The 20638-nt window shown below is 47.3% G+C and overlaps 1 protein-coding gene across 1 annotated transcript in view; it reads left to right on the forward strand.

The window, feature by feature from the left end:
* mrj (DnaJ heat shock protein family (Hsp40) member B6 mrj) overlaps positions 1-20638 on the forward strand; it is a 193839-nt gene that overhangs the window by 59478 nt on the left and 113723 nt on the right. Inside the window, exon 2 of the mRNA XM_037435596.2 lies at positions 5781-5888. The gene's annotated coding sequence lies outside the window, so the exon portion shown is untranslated. The remainder of the gene's footprint in view (positions 1-5780; positions 5889-20638) is intronic.

Here is a 20638-nt window from a genome sequence, read left to right on the forward strand (position 1 = left end):
CCAAGCGGAACAAGATGGCCGACTTGTTCGAGAATGGGGGAGCAACTGTATTCATCTTAAGTTTGTAAGGGAGCAACGGAAGGAGGAACTGCTGTAAATGCTCTCGTCACGCAACGGTTACTCCCCGGCAGGACACCGCACACAAATATGCATGCCGCCCACATTGATATACATGGGCCAGATTATTGTTTGTTCTGTGTGCCAAACTTCACCAAACCAAAACAGTGATTTATTTTAGCATCCGCAGATAATAAGATAGCAGCGCTGGCTGAACACAGAAGGCCTGAGAATACAGCTACAGCAAGTACCTAACACACGCAGCAGCAGAATGGAGAGTTGGCACGTCAAAGCGGACCGAACGCCGAAACACGTGCAAAACAACGATAAAAAAAAGCCTAGACATGCCGTTCGCCCGCGAAGGAAGGGCGTCAAAGTCGATCAAGCACCGAAACACGTGCATAAGGAGCCCCCCCCCAAATATATCGGAGAAGAAAAAAAAGCGGACCCAGACGCGCTTTTCATCAGCTGAACACTTAGTAGCACGCTTCACCGTGTAGTTTGAGGGCAGAATGGCAAATCTGCGCCATCTGCGCCCGCACGACAAGTGTGGCGCTAGTTTAGCAAGCGATGTAATTTACAAAGTAATTTTTATTCAGTGTTTATGTTTACTAGCACTAAATAAAAATTACACTCTATTTTTTATATTTAATTATGAGTTTTAGTGTACCTCAATTTTGTTTATAGGTGTATTAGGAGAACACACCGAAAGCATTGCGCTGACGCCTGTGCTGCCACTGCTCGACGTTTTTTTTTTTTTTTTTTCGGCGCAGCTAGGTTCGCGTTCGCACTACTCATATTCATATGGTCTGTGGTCGGCGAGCACATGGACATGCGAGCTTGTGTGCTATGTTTGGATCGTGTGTGTGTGTCGCAGATTTGCGTTTCTACTTATTCGTGATGAAGGTTAGTGTATATTTATCTTTATGAGCGCGAAGTTGTTGTGGATTTTGCTGCTGGGTGGAACAAACACATCGTAAACACGTCTTCAGCTATCTGCAAGCCTGTTCGCTCGTCGGACAAAGGACTGTGCATGCATCAGCGAGCAGGTAAGTGTCATTTGCAGCAACATTTAATGCTCTTACAATACATTGTTGAGTGGTTGCGCTAATAAAAGAGAAATGATTTGCTCTTTCTTATTTACCGTATCCATTGCTAGCCGTATCGGACTAAATTACCTCTATTATTACCGCCTGCATACCCTCTTGCTTCCCCTGTCACCACTGCAGTGCCAGTGTACTTTTGCAGTTAAAAGTTCATTTCCGCAACACTACCTCGCTTGAAAAAACTATGGGGTGGGGTTGTAGCTGCCTTCATACTGGCACTTTTCTACCATTGGCTTTATGTAACGTTAACGGCTAAGTGTTGGGGGCTTGGGCCGCATTTTTTAGAGCTGTAAAGTGTATGTAAATCAGTAAGTGAACAAATAATTGTCGCATCACTTCACTGGCATAGCCAGGCGGTTGCGCGCAGAATTTTTTTTGGCCGGGCGTAGGGAGCCCATAATGACGACCATATTCGCTTGCCCGGCCTCCAATTCAGATAAGCGGACCCCCCCCCCCCCCCTCCCCGCACGCCTAAAAAAAAAAATCTGCCTACATCACTGCGTCACTTGCTTCACCTCTGCGCTGAACGTACTATTTTATAAGCGCACCATCAAGCGAGCAGTTTACATATGGACAGAACAATTGGAGGAGGAATGACCCAAATCTTTCAGATTTCTTTAGTGATGCAAAACCTTCGCAAAACTGAATATTGTAAAAGACAATCATAAATGCTGTATGTTCTCGTTAGCGTTGTCATTATTCTGCATCATGAAATCTTTATGCGCTGTGAAAACTTGGCATGCCGTTGAAGTCACATATCGACGTTAATACCAATCGACGAAAATTTCGACAACCTCAATAATGCCGTTTGGGATTTGCCGCATGCACATAATTAGGCTGATTCCCACTTGGCTGTTCTTAACCTGACTTCACTGCTACCAAATGAAACGATATTTGATGCATGTCTTTTACTACTTTTTTTCAGGGATTTGACACAAATTTGGTTATACTGCAGATAAAGATGCTCCCAACGATGCTAAAGTACAGAAAGCAAGTGAATTTTGGTAAGTGCAGACTTTTTGTACTACGTATATGAAAGCATCGCTTTTTAGGGGCAAACTGTGCATGCGTTGGCCAGAGAATAGTTCATCATGCCACGTGGTTACACTGGCACTGACAATATAACATGGCTCCGCTGGCTCGTGTGTGTGCTCACACTGTTATCGTTAAAATAAAATGTTTGTTTTCATTGCAGGGATTGCTGTTTGTACTAGAAAGCCAACTGCCAAGATTTGTTTACGCTGGTGCTCCTAAAAGTACGCTTTCCCTATTTACATGGATTTTGGCTTGCACAAAGCATAACACTTGGGCCTAGATTCACAAAGCTGTCCATGCGCAGGCTTTCACAACAGCGTTTCTTGACTTGCCTTTACCCTGTTTTCTGCAGATGTTTCGTGGGTTTGAAAGTGCCACAGCATGTTGACCTCCCCCACTCTGAAAAATTCGCGTTCAAAGTTCTGCAAGAGTGGGCTTAACTTTTTTGTGCACCTCCTTGCTGTTCCAAGATCCTGAAGTGTTATGCTCTTACTAGAGGTGGCAGTGCTTCTAATGTTTGTAATTCCATCACATTGACTAAGTATGCGATCTTGGCTTGACTGGTAGCACATACTCAACGAATGTCTTTGTGGCACATGTAGAAGGCAGTACAAAATAAACAGGCAGACATTCACACCGGGAGCTAACTTCTCATAATGCTTTTTTTTTTTTTTGGAAACCACGGTGCATTTACTCCAATTTGTCTAACAAAGCAGTAACCTGTTTGGCTGTGAACCAACAAGACGTTGAACTAATAAAAGCTTCACATCTTGTTGCTCTCAGATATATATGTATTGGCAAGCTATCTGTGACACTGTCAAACAAAGAATCAGAATATCTGTGCATGCCTTAAGATATATTGCTTCGTTCACATATCTCGTGGCTGTGACTCGTCAACCGAGTGAACAAATGCACCCTAGTTTACTAAATTTAAAGCATTCTTTGAAGGTAGCACGGTCTACATTCATTTGTCTATAGTTTTGTCCAGTCGTTTGTGTCAGGTACAAAAAAAAATATACTGAAGATTATCATGTAGCCTATGCAAATGGTTGTTTTCAAGCAGGCTTTGCATGCTTGGCTTGTGCCTACAGGTATTGCACAATTCAAGACGCAGCAGCGTATGATAGAACAGTAGAATCGAGAGCAACTATGTGCATGAGCTAAATAAGGGCTGCGGCGGCTGCATTTCCGATGGAGGCGGAAATGTTGTAGGCCCGCGTACTCAGATTTGGGTGCACGTTAAAGAACCCCAGGTGGTCAAAATTTCCGGAGCCCTCCACTACGGCGTCTCTCATAATCAAATGGTGGTTTTGGGACGTTAAACCCCACAAATCAATCAAATCAATCAATCATGAGCTAAATAAGTATTTTAACATGAGCGGACGGTACGTGTTATGTGCCACACACATGATCTCCCTTAGAATGCCCATTGGTGAATGGGCTCATAGAAATGTCACTCAGCTGTGTATAGGAAACAAATTAACTTAACCTAAGGGTATCTTTAACTGCTACAAATATGCCTTGTTGAAGTGCTACACATTTTCTTCTAGAATATTGCTGTCTGAGACATCATGTGAAGAGCGTCTACCACATCAGCATTTATATGGCTTGCCAAGTAACGTTTGGCCGAACCTTCCTTTTTTTTCACATTTCGTTTTGCAGTAGAATGTTTTGCCTAGAATGTAAGCGCTGCTGCAGTGTGTGTGACTCATTGTTATGTATTGATTCTGGCATGGTTAACCTCACACTTTTATTTTTTTTTCTTGCAGCAATGAGATGCTTCCCATATGCCTGAGGTGACATTCCGCTGCGCTAGCCTGATGTAAATACCAGCTGCGAAACTTGAGTTCTTCAGAATTGGAGAAGTTGCCCTTCTCTCACCAATGAGTACACAGACTGCCCCACGCTAGAAATTCAAGATTGTTTTTCCACGGATGACGCAGAAAACCTTTGATGTATTATGGTGCTTGTTTAGTGCTGGCTGTGGTGTGGCGAAGTCTACTTTTACGTGTGCTCACACGTCGCCTCATAAAAAGAACAATAAAGCATTTATTTTTCTTTCAATATTGTCCACTTTTTGTGTTAGAAGCAGCCAAGCAGTGCTCTTCCAAGGAGCTCTCGCCATGTGTTAAGCGTGTGACAAGCATACTCGAGATAAATAGTCATTTCCCCAAGGAGTAACTGGAAGCATGTGCAGTTGGTTTTCAGAGAGTAACTGCGAACACGTGGGAGGAACGGTAAAGAGCAACTGTTGCTCTTAGAAGAGCAACTGGTGGGAGTAATGGTTGGTCCGCAGGGAGCAACTGGTGGGAGTAACTGTTGGTCCGCAGGGAGGAACTGGAGGGAGTAAATGTTCATCCCCCGAAGGAGGAACTGAAAGGAGAGCAACGGTTCGTCCCTCTGCAGTTACTCCTTTTAGGGCAGTAATGGGAGTGGCAATGCAATTGCTCCCTGAAAGGTGCAACCCCTATACCCCTGTTGCTCCCTTTTGGCTTAGAGTGTGGTTTTTTGTTGTCCTATTTATCGTTTTTTCTTGTAGGTAGATGACATTGTCGTGCATTTATCTGAATACACGTGCTTATCTGCTTGCTCGCCTGACGATTATGGCTTAAAAACGGCTTGGAGGTCGAATATAAACATGTTGTTGCTATATAGTAGCACTCTGTCCTCTCAATCTATTCTTTCCTGTGTTCGTTTTTTCGCCTCGCGCTACATAAATTTCTTTCAAACGTTTATTTCAAGTATTCCTGAACATGCAGGTATATATACCATTTAAATAGTTTTAGTATCCGTGCGTCGTATGGGCGCTACACGGCTAATTTCTACTGAATTTCTAGGTGGCAGTTCGCAAAAAGTTATTGTGGATGCCCGAGCAAGTTTTTCTTCCAAAAAACCGGGACCACAGACCTACTTTTTTTTTTTCATTTAAGACACGTCCCTGCGGCTGTACTCTCTTTCTCGCGCTGTACGACACTTCCACGGCAATTGTTGAACATCTTTTGTGGCACTCGCACGCATTCGCTTGAATGGGGAACAAGCTTAGAAAGATATTCTGTGGACCAGTTTTTGTGCGGAAAATATTCTTGCAGGAAAGCGAATGTTTCTTCCCATCGTTAGAATAGGTTTATACCCGCAGTTGTGCTAGCTTGTCCCTGCCAGTATAACTTTGTGAAAGGGATACTTAAGGGAACAGATCCTGGGAAAGGTCTGATATGAATCACGCTAGCAAAACACACTGAGAGAAGGATTCATGTTACTGATGATAATATGGGTAATATGTATACCAGATTGTCATTTGAGAATGCTTCCAGAGCTTGTGTCGCCCCGTACGAAGAAATGGTCGCGAGATCGCTTTCTCCTTCAATCTTAGTTCATGGCGCACTATATACCATGCGTCGGCTAAACAATGTCAAGACATTTAATTTTAATTTCAACACTGACACCATGAGTTTATCTTATGAGCAGTAAGACATTAACAAGATTACAGTGCCACCCACAACGCGAATACCCAATGCTCGTTGCTTGCTTTGTTTTCTTCTCATCGTGTTGCGTGGTACTCGAACGATGCCGTTTCCAACACAGATTCCGTGTGGCCTGACCAGCCGCTGTTTTCGAGGAACCCCGGCTGCAGTATTCCTGACCTGTGGAGAGATCCACCTCGTCTGCGTTGCTCACCGTAGCTTTAGGCACGTAAGTAGACGTCTTGGTTACAATACTTGTACGATTCGCCTATGTTCGCCAGTGTATGCATGCAATGCAACACAAAACACATATTTAAATGCCTTATCGGGGGTGCTATTCTGGACATTGTCGAATTCCACCATGTTGCCAGATTCCGCCATTGATAGATGCTAATTGGCCAAATGAGTTGCTACGACCTCTCTGATTGGCTTAAAATGCGGTCATTACGAAATTTCCCAATATGGCGGAATGTCCAGAATAGCACCCAAGTACGAATCGTCTTGCGGACATTGTCGAGGTATTTCTGTGTACATGGGAAGTGGCTGGCTAATCTAATCTAAATCTTTTTTGGTTAGATCTAAAACTTTTTTTGGTTAGTGCGACACAAAATATTAATCATTTGGACACAGGACACAAGAGAAAATTCGCGTATAGGAAACCTTCGGTGCATGAACTCGTAAACTTCTCGGGGCTTCTTGTTCCCGAGTTTCGCTCTTTTTTCGGCCACCTGATATACCTGCGAGTTTTTTGAGAAAAGGTTTTATCAGGCCGTGTCTAAGATGTGTTTTAGGGGCGAAGCTTCTTAAAGCGGCACCCGTTCGTCCCTCGTAGTACATAACATGTCTTACGCTTTGACCTCCAAGGGGGTGCCGGTGGGAGATTTCTCCTGTGCGTTGTTGAACAATAAAAAAAATCGCAGCGTTTGCGTTAACTAAAAGCCAAATCCTTCTGTTTCTCATTCCCCATTAGCAGCAATTGGCATGTACATTAAGCAGTATCTGACAAGAAAACGTTTCTACGTTATACTTGCTGGACGTAACCTCCTTTGTCTCAGAAAGGTTTAGCGAGCGTTGGGCCGCAGTGCCATGAATACAGTGAACTAGTATATACTATGAACTCGAGGTGGTTAAAGGGACGCTCCCTGGATTTCGTGCCGACCGGTTGTGCGCCCGCGCGCTCCGCGCGCTCGCGACCTTCGGCGTCACCGTAACTCTGGCCGACTGGGCTCGCCCTACGTCATCTCCTGTCGCCGACGACCTTCGACGACAGCGCAGCTCTGATTTACTGGACCTGCTCTACGCCATCTACAGACGCCGACAACATCTCTCGCAAGTGTACCCCGTCCTCGGACTCCAGTGACCGTTGTTCCATCTTTCCTGTCTCTCCTATCCCCTCAGTTGTTGCATCTTCTTCCACTTTTCTATACCTTTACTTCTACCCTTTTTATCCCTCCTCACCCCCATCCCTTGTGAGCTCGTGGCGGTGTCGCTCACTGAAGCAGACAATAACGGGGCTCACTTTTCGATTCCTTTCTCTTAAGAACCACTTCAGAGGTGGTTAAAGGTGGGAAGTAGACGCGAAGCGCCAGCCGTAAGAAAGTGTGCGTGTGCCACCTCTCGTTTAGTCCTTGGAATGTCTGCTGGATGGCGGTGCTTCTATATGGGGAATATATAATGAAAAGATGCGAGATTGTTGTACTTGGAGTGTTGACTAGATGGACGAATGGACACACAAACAGATGCATGGACGGACGCACGGATGGCTGCACGAACGGATGGACGCATGGGCGGACGCAGGGTGGATGCATGGACGAGCGCATGGATGGACGCATGGATGGACGTGCGGACGCACGTACAGACGCACGCACGGACGGGCGGATGGACGCATGGATGGACGCATGGGTGGACGGAAGCAAGAACGAATACACGGACGGATGCTTCGCCCCACTCTCCATCATCTACCCCATGGATATGCTGCCATTTTTTATCCCCTTTCAGTTCGTCGTCGTCGCTGAGTTGACGAGAACAAAGCGTCAGATCGCAAGGAGTGTTCAGTATGAAACAAGCCCTTTGACAAAGACCCAAGGCCTCACTCATTTTGCGGAGTGCCGTGACGTCATCACCCGCGTTACACCTCATTATAATTACACGCTTGACACGTGGTGCACGCCGGCATCTGAGGGGTTGTGCGTGTTAATTCGCCGTCGGCTTAAAAGACGCGCTTTCCATACACGCTAGTTCCGAGCCTGCCGGTGTTCACTGCCAAAAAACCTTCACCAAGTAGCGAATGCGTCAAAGTGCATGCCCTGTCGTAAACAGTACAAAAACTAAAAAATAAACACGTGAAAACAGCGGGGTTCTTTGCGATTTGAGCTCCTGGAGGCGCGAGCCCCCGGTGCGTGCTCTATTCTGGGGCGACCACACCGCTCGAGCGGGGCTAAAAATTTCGCGCGCGGCCGCCGTTATAGCAAGCTCTAGCTGGTAAGATGCAACGGTGCTGAATAGAGCCGACGCTCGTTGGCGCCCTTGCGAGCTTATTCATCGCCCGCTCGCGGTAGACACCGTGGCGGCGGCCGCGGAGCGCGGAAAACGCCCCTCCAACGCCGTTCGTCCTCGGCCGGGCTTTGCTTGTTGTTGGGACCTTGCATGTTCGGAGATTCCTCTTCCGCGAAGGTGAAGAGTGTATGTGTGTCTTCTTCGCACCTGGAGGGCTCGCAATGAGCATGAGGTGGAGCGGCGTTTGTTCTCGTATACGTTATATATGAGGAAGATGGAGTGAATTGCGTTAACGCGAGTAGTGAAAAAATTCGCAGCATATCCACGGAGTGAATAATGGAGAGTAAGCGAAGCATTCGTCCGTCCATCCGCCCGTCCGTGCGTGCGTCTGTTCGTGCGTCCGTCCCTGCGTTCGTCCATGCATACGCCCCTGCGTCCGCTCATGCGTCCATCCATGCATCTGTCTGTGTGTCCGTTAGTCCATCTATTCAACAGTCCAAGTACCACCATCTCGCATCTTTTTATCATATATTCCCTATATAGAAGCACCGCCATCCAGCGGACATTCCATGGACTAAACGAGAGGTGGCACACGCACACTTTCTTACGGCTTGCGCTTCGGGTCTACTTCCCACCTTTAACCACCTCGAGTTCATGGTATATATACTAGTTCATTGTATTCATGGCACTGCGGCTCAACGCTCGCTAAACCTTTCTAAATGTCAGGAGGTTACACCCAGCGAGTATAACGTAACAACCCTTTCTTGTCAGATAGCGCTCAATGTACATGCCAATGGCTGCTAATGGGGATCGCAGCGTGCGCGTTAACTAAAAGCCGAATGCCCCTGTCTCTCATTCCCCATAAGCAGCCATTGGCATGCACATTGAGCACTATTTTTTTTATTGTTCAACAACGCACAGAAGAAATCTCTCACCGGCACCAACTTGGAGGTCAAAATGTTATACTTGTTGCATACTACAATGGCTACGAGGGACGAACAGGTGTTGCTATACGGAGCTTCGCCGCTAAAAAAAAAAAAAAAAAAAAGTCATGCCAGTTGTGCTAGCAAGCTGCTTGAGCAATCTTTTTTTTTTTTTTGTAATCGTGTTTTATGAGCGATATTGCGGCCTAGTTTCTTCGGTGCCGCCGAGAAGACTAGACAGCCTTCTACGGCATTGATGTGGTCGCTCGCCGAGGAGGCGCGCAACATTTCCCTCGAGGGCGAGGCGTGTTTGTTGCGTGCCGCACTGCAGCAGCACTGTCGCCTCGTCGACCGCCCGTCAACAGGTGCACGTGGGAGGCGTGTGCTCTGCTCCCGGGGCTAACTGGGCGAAAGAGGTATGGGCGCGGCGCGAGAGCACACACGCGTATTTGCGGGCCTCTGCATCGCGGGTGATTTCTCTCGATGGCGACCTCTGATGAAGCGTAGCTCGGCGGCGAGGCCAGCTCCGTGAGACCAAAGCGGAGCCTGCCGGGCCCACCCGGAGACAGCCCGGGGTCCTAAATGAGGAAGGCAACACCCCTTGGCCCCGTAATTCCAGAATGGGTGCGTCCGCGTGGTGTGCCAGAGTTTCTATTAAAGAGGTGCCCTCGCCCAGACCCTCTATGATGGTATAGGTGATCATGGGGACTGCTGAGCCGAAGGTAGCGGGATCGGATCCCGACCACGGCGGTCGCTTTTTGATAAAGGCCCGTGTGCTTACATATATGTGCAGGCTAAAGAGCCCCACGTGATCGAAATCTCCGGTGCCCTTCACCACCGTCTCCCTCATAATCATATTGTGATTTGGGGACGTGAAACTTCAACAATTATTACTATACTTTCCCGGATTTCCGGTACAGTTATTGAACTGCAACCATTTTTTCGAGAAAGTGGAGAGAAAGAGACTGTAATGAAGGCTACATGCAAACGGTGGAATTTCTCTTGTGTTCCGTCAGTCGTACTTGAACTGAAACACGGTTTCTACGTTTAAAACCCCGGAATGGTTACGAAAGACGCCGTATTGTGGGTGGCTCCGGAAATTCGGGACCACTTGGGACTCTAACGTGAGCCTGAATCTAGGCACATGTAGCACCGCGCCTCCATCAAAATGTGACTGTCGCGGCAGGTATTCGATCCCGTGACCTTAGGGTCAACAGTGAAGGGTTGTAACCACTAAACTACTGCGGAGGGTGTGACCGAAAGCAACAGCCACGGAAATAAACGTTTTGGCAGTGGTGAATGCACCCCTTCAGACTGCAGCAGCAGGACGCTCAGTTATTTTCCGCGTACGTATGCAGATACCTTGATTGAACCAATTCACTCGAAATTTATTTATTTATTTCACAATATGGCGAGCCCTTCTCGGGTCGATGCAGGAGTGGGTTGAACTTAAATACAGTTCACAAAAGTTGGAACAAAAAAGACTGGGACTATGTATACACAGAACAATGAGTATGAGTACGTAGAAAATGACGAAGAATGCGAACATTATGCGGTAAAGGTATTCATATAAACAGCGTTTCAGATTTGCTATAAATGAAGCGATGACACAAAGCCATGTAACATTAAACCACTGACCTCGTCAGTACTGCCCGCCTTACTTCGTCGTTGTTGCCCCGCCGCGGTGGTCTAGTGGCTAAGGTACTCGGCTGCTGACCCGCAGGTCGCGGGTTCAAATCCCGGCTGCGGCGGCTGCATTCCCGATGGAGGCGGGAATGTTGATTGATATGTGGGGTTTAACGTCCCAAAACCACTATATGATTATGAGAGACGCCGTAGTGGAGGGCTCCGGAAATTTTGACCACCTGGGGTTCTTTAACGTACACCCAAATCTGGGTACACGGGCCTACAACATTTCCGCCTCCATCGGAAATGCAGCCGCCGCAGCCGGGATTCGATCCTGCGACCTGCGGGTCAGCAGCCGAGTACCTTAGCCACTAGACCACCGCGGTGGGGCAAGAGGCGGGAATGTTGTAGGCCCGTGTGCTCAGATTTGGGTGCGTGCACGTTAAAGAACCCCAGGTGGTCAAAATTTCCGGAGCCCTCCACTACAGCGTCTCTCATAATCATATGGTGGTTTTGGGACGTTAAACCCCACAAATCAATCAATTACTTCGTCGTCGGTTCTTTTTAAACCACGAACAATTCATAGCCATCGCGCAGCTATTTATAAGCAATAAACAGGGAACGATCGATGTATACCACTTGCTCAGCCTTGTTCTGCACGTCTGTCACCGCGCAATAGTGTGAATTCTGCATTTGTATAAACCTCATTTACTGACTTCATTATGAACAGCTTACCGCTCGCCTGTATAGCAGAGAACACAGTGCCTTGAATCGTTGCAACAGTTTACTGATAGGTCTCATTACAACATTTACGAATAGAACAGTTACATGACTAATTGGTGTCATTAGTATATCATATACTACCCGTTTATAGTGCACAGTTATTATAATGCTGTTTTGCTGTTCATCATCATCATCCTGACTACGCCCGCTGCAGGGCAAAGGCCTCTCCGGCCTGCCTATCTATCTATCTATCTATCTATCTATCTATCTATCTATCTATCTATCTATCTATCTATCTATCTATCTATCTATCTATCTATCTATCTATCTATCTGTCTATCTATCTGTCTGTCTATCTGTCTGTCTGTCTGTCTGTCTGTCTGTCTGTATCTATCTATCTATCTATCTATCTATCTATCTATCTATCTATCTATCTATCTATCTATCTGTCTGTCTGTCTGTCTGTCTATCTATCTATCTATCTATCTATCTATCTATCTATCTATCTATCTATCTATCTATCTATCTATCTATCTATCTATCTATCTATCTATCTATCTATCTATCTATCTGTCTATCTATCTATCTATCTATCTATCTATCTATCTATCTATCTATCTATCTCTATCTATCTATCTATCTATCTATCTATCTATCTATCTATCTATCTATCTATCTATCTATCTATCTATCTATCTATCTAGCCGCCTACGTCTAAGTGCTCTTGTGATCACCACCTTAACTCGGGGTGAACCAAAATTAATATGGGAGGGTAAGATGGTTTGACGAATACGACTGACTGGTCATGACATGACTAATCTTACAATCCCGTCGCGTACGTAGTGAAACACTTTCCGCCAGACAGTGGCACATATCCGCGGGCGGGTATGTGCCACGTGCAGTTGATTGATACTTCATATCTACCCAGGAACAGCGAGAACACACGGGAATAATTTTAAAGCACGAGATTTAAGGGAAAAGCTGGCATCGAACGTTGGCCCAACGAACGCATATAATAAATATCACAGTCTCAGCAGGAATCGAACCCCAGCATTCTGCGTGGCAATCAAGTATTCAAAGAACCGTGAGGTCTCGGAACTGCTTTTCAAGTAGACCGTAGGGACCGTGAAACGTCAATTGTGGTTGCAGTGCTGGCTATCCAATCTTACAAACAGTACATACGTACCCATATCATACAGCCGTCACGTCGGGTTAACGACCATCAGAAGTGCCATCCACTGAAGCGCATTTATCCAGCAGTGTTTAGGGCCGCCATCCTTGGTGGTACAAGCGCTACATATCAGCCTACCGTTTCTGGTGTTGCTAAAACCCATGTTGCTGTTGGCATCGTTACGCAACAGTAAACACGCGCCTGTTTAACGTATGTCTGTGCGCACAGCATTTGTACATATCTTTAGCGTCATTTCGTGAAGTTTCGCCCATTAAAAATATTACAACACAGTCACCTTTCCCTCCGCATGCTTTGCATAACATAGTTTCCCAAAATACGGGAGATCTGCCGATGTTTTCACTTTCCGAAACTATCGTGTTTTCATTATCAGTGAGATGGCGCAATGAGCGCGCGGAGGCTCTTATCTGTCATGCGTACTTTGGCCCGCGGAGAGGAGGGAAGTGGACGATCTTTCGCGCGCCCTTATCTCCAGGTTGGGAGGATCATACGTTTTGGCTGGCGTTGGACTTGCACTGGAACGATTCTGTTGTAATTACGGGGTGCGCAAAGGTCACTACAATCGTTGCACAGCCTCCGTTTGCGAAAAGGGCGCGCTGTTCAGACACAGCTAAGTAACAACTGAGACTCTTATTCGCGTTCATCTGTACCTGTGAGTACGTTTCGTGCGTCATTTGTGCGTGAGAAACGCGGGGCATGTTTCGATCTGCTTGCCATTCTGCGCGTGACTTTCCAATTTGTTGCTATCGCGGTCATTGCTTCGCCTTTGCGGCAAAGTTGTGACTTTTTTTTATATACACGCGCACACACACGATTGCTTGCATGCACGGTTACACATAAAGTACAAAAACAGAAAGTAAACATAACGTGAAAACATAAAGCCTGCATAAAGTATGCATGTCTTTCAATTCAAGCTATACAGAAAGTATGGTTGAAGCCCCCCTCCTTCGCCGAAAAAATTTCTGGCAACGCCTCTGCTTGCGACCACTATAGCATACATGGCCATCCACTGAATTAGAAGTGTCATGCCTCAAACCGGGACAGAAAGATTGCCGTGGAACCCGTGTCCCACAAGCTTTTGTTGCCGGCTGGACAGCGTATACACATCCGGTGAAATGTTTCATTGTCCGCACAATCTAGGTCGAGCTGACGGTCACGTAATTCCACCGTCGTTTCCTGAAGGTTTCGTCCCACGCTGGATGACGCGGTTTCGGCCGAAATGGTCTGTATACGAGCGGATATTTTAGGAGCACCGGCAGGACAGGTCCGGCGGCCAGAAGAACCGCGCGTCTTCGAGCACGGCACTCCACGCGACCGTGACGGACGCACGTCGCGCGATTGGCCCGGATTGGCGCTGTCTCGCCGCGGACGCCGTTTCCTCCCGCGTTCCGCACCAGCTGCTGCCTGGACGCCTTCGCTTGTAACGGTGCGCGTATTATCGCGCCTTGCGTCTCCTCGGCATCGCGCGCTTTCTTCTGGTTCGCTGTCTTTAATGACGCATCGTGCAATCGCGGAAACTGTGTGCGACCTGCTCATCCGAGAAAAGCCGTCGCGAGTATATTCGGACTGCGAGGTGATTGCACGCCGACCCGCTTTTAAATCGACGAGTCCGCGTGCCGACCTCGTTTCGTTAGAGAACATTGCTCTAGACGCGAGCTGGGCGAAATAAGTGCTGTCTGGTATGTTGTGGTCACTCTCTAGCTCACTAGCTGTATACCAGCGTCGTGCATTGCAATGCCATCGGACATGTGCATTTCGTCTTGGAGATTCGCGGAGCTCGAACCAGTGAGCCATTTCGAAGCAACGTGAAATCGGAATGGATAGAGCTTGGCCACTGACTGATGTGTCCCTGAATGCATCGGACCGAACAAAAGGAGGGCGTGTGGATCGATGATGCCTTATCGCTATAGCAGCGGTCAATCAGAAATGAGGTGTGGATCGAGTGCTACAGTCGTGTACTGCATGCGACGTCTGACAGGCGTTCGCGACAAGTGATGTGCGATGCAGCTTCAGCTGCAGCGCACAAGCAACAATTGATGTCATCGCACCATGGTTGTGTGTGTAGAAGTTGCGATATGGCTATGAGGCACGCTGTCCCTCCTCCAGCATTTTAGCCTCCATCACAATTGCGACCGCCGCGACCTGAATGGAACCCGCGGATATAAATACACTTAATTTTCGTATACACTAGGTGCTTTCTCTCGCTTTTACAACTACAGCTGCATACGGGAAGCGAAAAACTGCCCGGCAGTAGTGTCACGAGCGGCCTCCGTTGGCTGTCCTATCAGTATACGTCATTCTCAGCATCACACCTAAGCACGCGCGCCATTGGCTGCGTTGCGAGTGACGTCGTCCATCTCGTCGCAAAGCGCGCATCAGTTTCTACTGAAACCTTATACATGGGTATACCACGGACAACCCTACAGAAGAGTGCCGACAGTGGAAACGTGAGAGAGCTCGCATTCGCCGGGCCGATGGTGCAGTCCCGGGAGGCCGAGGGCCGGAAGCAGCTGCGTACAGATAATCGGCAGCCTTTCAAGCCGCGCTGAATCGCGGACGGAAATGCGAACGCCCGCGGTGGGTGGATCCTGCAAACCACGCCGCCGAGCTAGCTCGCCATGTCAGACGGTTGCAACAACACCGCGCCCAACAATGCGTCGTTCTTGAAGAAGGGAAAGAGGCACCTAATAGTTTTTTTGCATGAAGGATATTCATGTATAGTATATGATATGTGCATTTCGTTTTTGTCTTTTTTGTTCGTTAGCACCTTTTACGCTGTAACACGTGTAGGGTGGCCAGGACACCCTCAAGCTGATTGTATCAGCTTTTCCCCCTGGTTTCCCACAACATTTCATCGTAAATAAATAAATTAATAAATGCACAAATAAATAAATGAATAACTAAATAACTAACTAAATAATTAAGTAAATAAATTTGCGCAGTGTATATATACCCCGAACAAGTGGCGTTGTGGTGTCAACGTGATGATTTCGGGAGCGCGTTCGCCGGGGTGAACGCCCGCTTTCGGCAGGAGTTACTCCAGCGTCACTTTGGCTTCGGCTGCGACGTCTGTGACCACCTGTGATTCGAGAACAACCACTGTGATTGACGCATGGCGAAGCGCATTCAAGCGCCCATTTCGCTCCTCCATGACTGTGATCATGAGAGTCACGATGTGTGGCATCTGAAATAAACACTATTGTGAACCCAAGCCAAACGTTTGTCTAACCGCACTAAGAATCACGAACATGTAACCCATAGTTGTGAAAGGCTTCAGTGCCACGTCGGGTTGAACCCAATGCTAAACACCGCGGCAGCACCTTTCAGCTTTCGCTAGTTGACGTTGTACTTGGGTGGTGTTTTTTTTTTCTTTTTTAAAGATTTGCAAAGCGTTGCGCGTGTTTGCATTTTTTTTATTTAATAATACTGTCAACCCTCGCTTGAGGGTCATAACAGGGAGGGAGTACAATATGAGTACAAACAGAACACCTAAAAAAACACTAAGCAATAAACACAGGGAAACAGAATGGGCAGTACTTCAACCATTACCAAAATAAGCATCAATTTCTCTGTCAAAAGTTTGCACATCGGTACTATTAATAACATGTTGGGGTAAAGAATTCCATTGTTCTATAGCATCCGGGAAAAATGACCATCGAAAGATGTCAGTGCGAGTGCTAAAAGGTTCAATGGGGGCATCATGATTCAATCTAGTGCTACGTTTTCCGGGAAGGCGTATGTACTCGTCTTTAGGTATTTTGAATATCCCTTGGATTATACGAAATAATGTTTTCAGTTTTTGTTTCCGTCTTCGAATTTCCAGTGATTCTAAATTGCATGAATTTAGCATATCAGTTACTGAATCCCGCCTTTTATATCTAGAGCACACAAACCGAGCTGCACGTCTCTGAAAACTTGGTGACCAAGTGTTTCTGGTGAGGGCTCCAAACCACAGAGGCGTAATCATGATCATGCCTCTCATGATGAGAGGCATGATCTTACGGAGGTCTTTTTCTGTCCACCGTGCCCGAAAGATTCCAATGTTTGTGTGAAATATAGACAGCCGGGTGATGGTAAAGTGAAGCGAGCGAACACCAGGCTAAAGCGACAGGCCGGTGTATACATGAAGCGAAGAACGCTGACCTGTTCTGGTATCTTATAAAAAAACACAAAAGGCAACCAGAATATGTTCGACGTATACACTTGGTTACAATGTTCTTCTTTTGCAGCAATATAGCACATCGTTCGCATCAAGGGCTTGAAATATCGTGTAAATTCTCACGTAATTGTTCCTTAAGCATTAACGTACGCGCTGTGTCTGCTGTGCGTTTTCACTTTAGCCTCGTTGTCAATGACACGCCTAATTAGGCGCCTTCTCTCTTGGTGGCAATGTAATTTTTTTCACCATATGTAGCAGCTGCCTGTGTATTTGCACATTTCGGAGCACCGCAGCTGTACCCATGCTTTGCTAGCTCTAAAGTATACCCTCCACAACAACTACAGTCTTTAGTCGAGACATTAGTTGGCAATGGGATACCAAACACAGCACCGTCAGGACAGCTGCTCCGTAATACCCCTTGTATCGGGACGCGCGCTGTGCCTACGTCGAAATACCTGACGATATTTATGACCACTCTGATTTGAGCGAATGCGCAGACGATTTCTCAAGCAAGCATTTGCAGCCGACTGCGCACCGTGTGACAGCGACGTCACTCTGGGGCGACGTGGCGGGAAGACATCTTTTAATTTGCTCTCTCTTTCTCTGGAAGGCCGATTCCTGTGTATGCGCTACATACCGATAAATATAGCGAGGGGATCAAGTGATGGATCAGCTGTCTTGGCACGCGCGCTGGGTGCAGCCATCCTTATTTTTTTTTTTTATCCACGCCATCGGCCTCCGAGCTGTTTTCCCGCCGGCATAGACGGTGCCAGAAAATAATCGCCTAAAGCAGCGTACTTCATTCGTACGGGCTTTGCTCTGTCGGTTCTACCCAACTTCTTTTTTTTTTTTCATTTCATCGTCGTATTCTCGGTATGATAGTCACGCTTGTTGCATATTGCGCTGAAAAATTCTGCTAATAATATTATCTGGGGTTGTACGTCACAAAACCGCGATATGATGCTGAGAAACGCCATATAGTGGAAGGCTGCGGAAGTTTTGACCATCTGGTGTTCTTCAACCTGCACTGACATTGCACACTACACGAGCCTCTACCGTTCGAGGTGACGTTTTGTGAGCAGTATGTGTGTAAACCTCGCTCTCGTGTGCACCCGCTGGCGCGGCTCAAGTTATTCGCATACGGTCGCAAGTGGCCGCTTTGTCTCAGTCACTCGCTGTTGGGTATTTTTACAAGTCACGGTGGTCTAATGTTTATGGTACTCGACTGCTGACCAGCGAGTTGTGGGATTGAATCCCGGCCGTGGCAGCCAAATTTTCGATGGAGTCGAAAATGCTTGAGGTCTGTGTATACTTAGGTCAGGCCCGTAAGCCAGGATTTTTTTCGGGGGAAGGGGAGGTGCGGGGCGGGGGTATCTGTCGAAGGCCTTGAAAAATGGCTATTCTTTGTTAATGTCCTCGACAAAACGCGCACACCTCTATCCAAACTTTGGACGAAAAAGGAGGCACCTAGCCCCCACCCCCCCTCTCCACCGGCAATGGCGGGCCTGAGTTAGAATCACGTGCATTTTAAAGAACTCCAGGTGGTCGAAATTTTCGGAGCCCTCCACAGCTCCCTCGATAAATGTTTTTCCATCACCACCACCACCACAACTTCGGCGTCTCTCATAATCATATAATTTTGGGGACGTTAAACTCCTACAAATATTATGTTCAATATTTCAGTCACAGCTAGCACTGCTGTCGCAAAGCTCTGAACCAATAAAATGTTCAGGAACAGCGTTGACTTACTGTAAGGGGCAACGGCAACGCCAGCTAGACGTGAATTATCTGTAACGACGGGTATATTCTCGTGCTGGTGTGAACGGCAGTCGCCTTGAGTCGCTTTTCAGTCGCCAGTCGCAAACGTGTGAATTAGCCACACGCTTTTGGGCGAACAATTGATTAAAGCTTGTGACGCTCCATGCCGGCATCGGTTAATCAAAAAGAACACGCGCATTCCCAAACTCTCTCCGTTGGAACCTTTTGTGCGATGCATTTGACGTGGACCACTCTAAGCGATGCGCCCAGCTTTTCGCGGTGTTCTCTTTCGACGCTCTCTTCCTAACCCTTGGCGACTTTGAATAACTATCTCGCCTTCTCTCTCCGTAAGAGTAGGAACGTATTGATCGATATCACAGTCCCATGTTGGTGCTGTTGTACACCCTCTCACGGCTCCTTTCCCATTCACACGGTTTAAATGAGGACGCCATATTATATGCCCTACTTGTCGTATCCACGATCGCCGAAGCCACGACAAGATGTGTGAGTACATGGAACGGTCTTGTGCCAACTCTAAGATGCCGAATGCGCCTTGTTAGAATCGCCGTTTAGTTTGTTTCGAGCTGAAGCGAGCTAATCGGATACAATTCATTGAGGTGAATAGCTTCGATATCTGTATAGTCGCTGGTCGTATCCATAACGCTTCCTTTTGTAGTAATAATATTTGAGATTTTACGTCTCAAATTTACGATATGGTTATGAGAGACTCCGTATATATATATATATATATATATATATATATATATATATATATATATATATATATATATATATATATATATATAGAGAGAGAGAGAGAGAGAGAAAGAAAGAAAGAAAGAAAGAAAGAAAGAGAGAGAGAGAGAGAGAGAGAGAGAGAGAGAGAGAGAGAGAGAGAGAGAGAGAGAGAGAGAGAGAGAGAGAGAGAGAGAGAGAGAGAGAGAGAGAGTAGGGTTCCGGAAATTTCGACCTTCTGTTCTTTAGCGTTCGCGGACATCGCACAACACACGAGCTTCTACCACATCGCCTTCATCGAAATACGACTGCCGTGGCCGTGGTCGAACCCGCGACCTTGGTTCAGCGGCCGAGCATCACGAGCGCTGCGCCACCGCCGAGCACATGCAGTTTTGTTTTGTAACGATGCGCGAAGAGGTTTGTGCGTCTAGCTTCGTTACTTTCGTTTTCTTCGCCCATTTCAACATCATGAGTTGCAAAATGAATCTGTGCGTCTTCTTGCTGTTTATAATAAGCTTTGCTTCTATAGGGAAAGCGTGCTTTGGAGCTAGAAAGGTATCGTTGAAGGAGCTGCTTGCAAAATGCCCGCAGGGGCCGCGAAAAACGCGAATGTCTTCCGTAATGTTGCCTCGCACACGATTGTATGTGTACGAAAAGTACCGTATAGATGAACGGCGAAAAAATCGTTGTGCTGAGAGCTTAAGACCGATTCGAGTCGTTGTTCTCCTTTTCTTTCCACTTGCGTGAATTCTCTAGCTCACGTCGCGCAGAGACACGGAACCGAGCGAGCAAATTAAGCGAGGCTCAGGGTCGAATGCCAACGTGCGCGTAGCAGGCAACGCGAATTCATCGCAACAGCGCCGTGCCTGCATCGCAACATGTCGGCGACGGGGAAAACAGTGCGGCACGACGTTTCCCGCCGCCCTTGGCCCTTTCGCCGTTTCGGCGAGTCGTTGTAAGACGTCGACGAAAGACGAGTGCCTCGCGCTGCGCAAAAAAAAAAAAAAAACATTTCCGCGCACAGGTGCGAAGGCTGTGTGACCCACGGCAGCCAACTTCAAACAGGGCAAAAAGGAGAGATGAAGAAAGCGGCTAGGGCTTTCTTTATTTCCTTTTTAATGCATGCGCAAATGCATGGAAGGCAGACAAACGCGCCGAAGACACCGCGCTGGCACTCGACGACGACGTGAGAACGACGCACAAAAGAATGTCAGACGGCGCGCTTCGTCGTAAGACGCGAGCGCGCTGGATTCTTTTTCCTCTGCTCGACGCACCCGTGAGCCCAGAACAACGGCAGCGACTCGCCCTCCTCCACGCGTCACCCCCGCCTTCGTCTATGCCCGAAATGAGATCCCTTTCTGCGCTTTTGT

This window comes from Rhipicephalus microplus, chromosome 1, assembly GCF_043290135.1.
Source record: "Rhipicephalus microplus isolate Deutch F79 chromosome 1, USDA_Rmic, whole genome shotgun sequence".
NCBI lineage: Eukaryota > Metazoa > Arthropoda > Arachnida > Ixodida > Ixodidae > Rhipicephalus > Rhipicephalus microplus.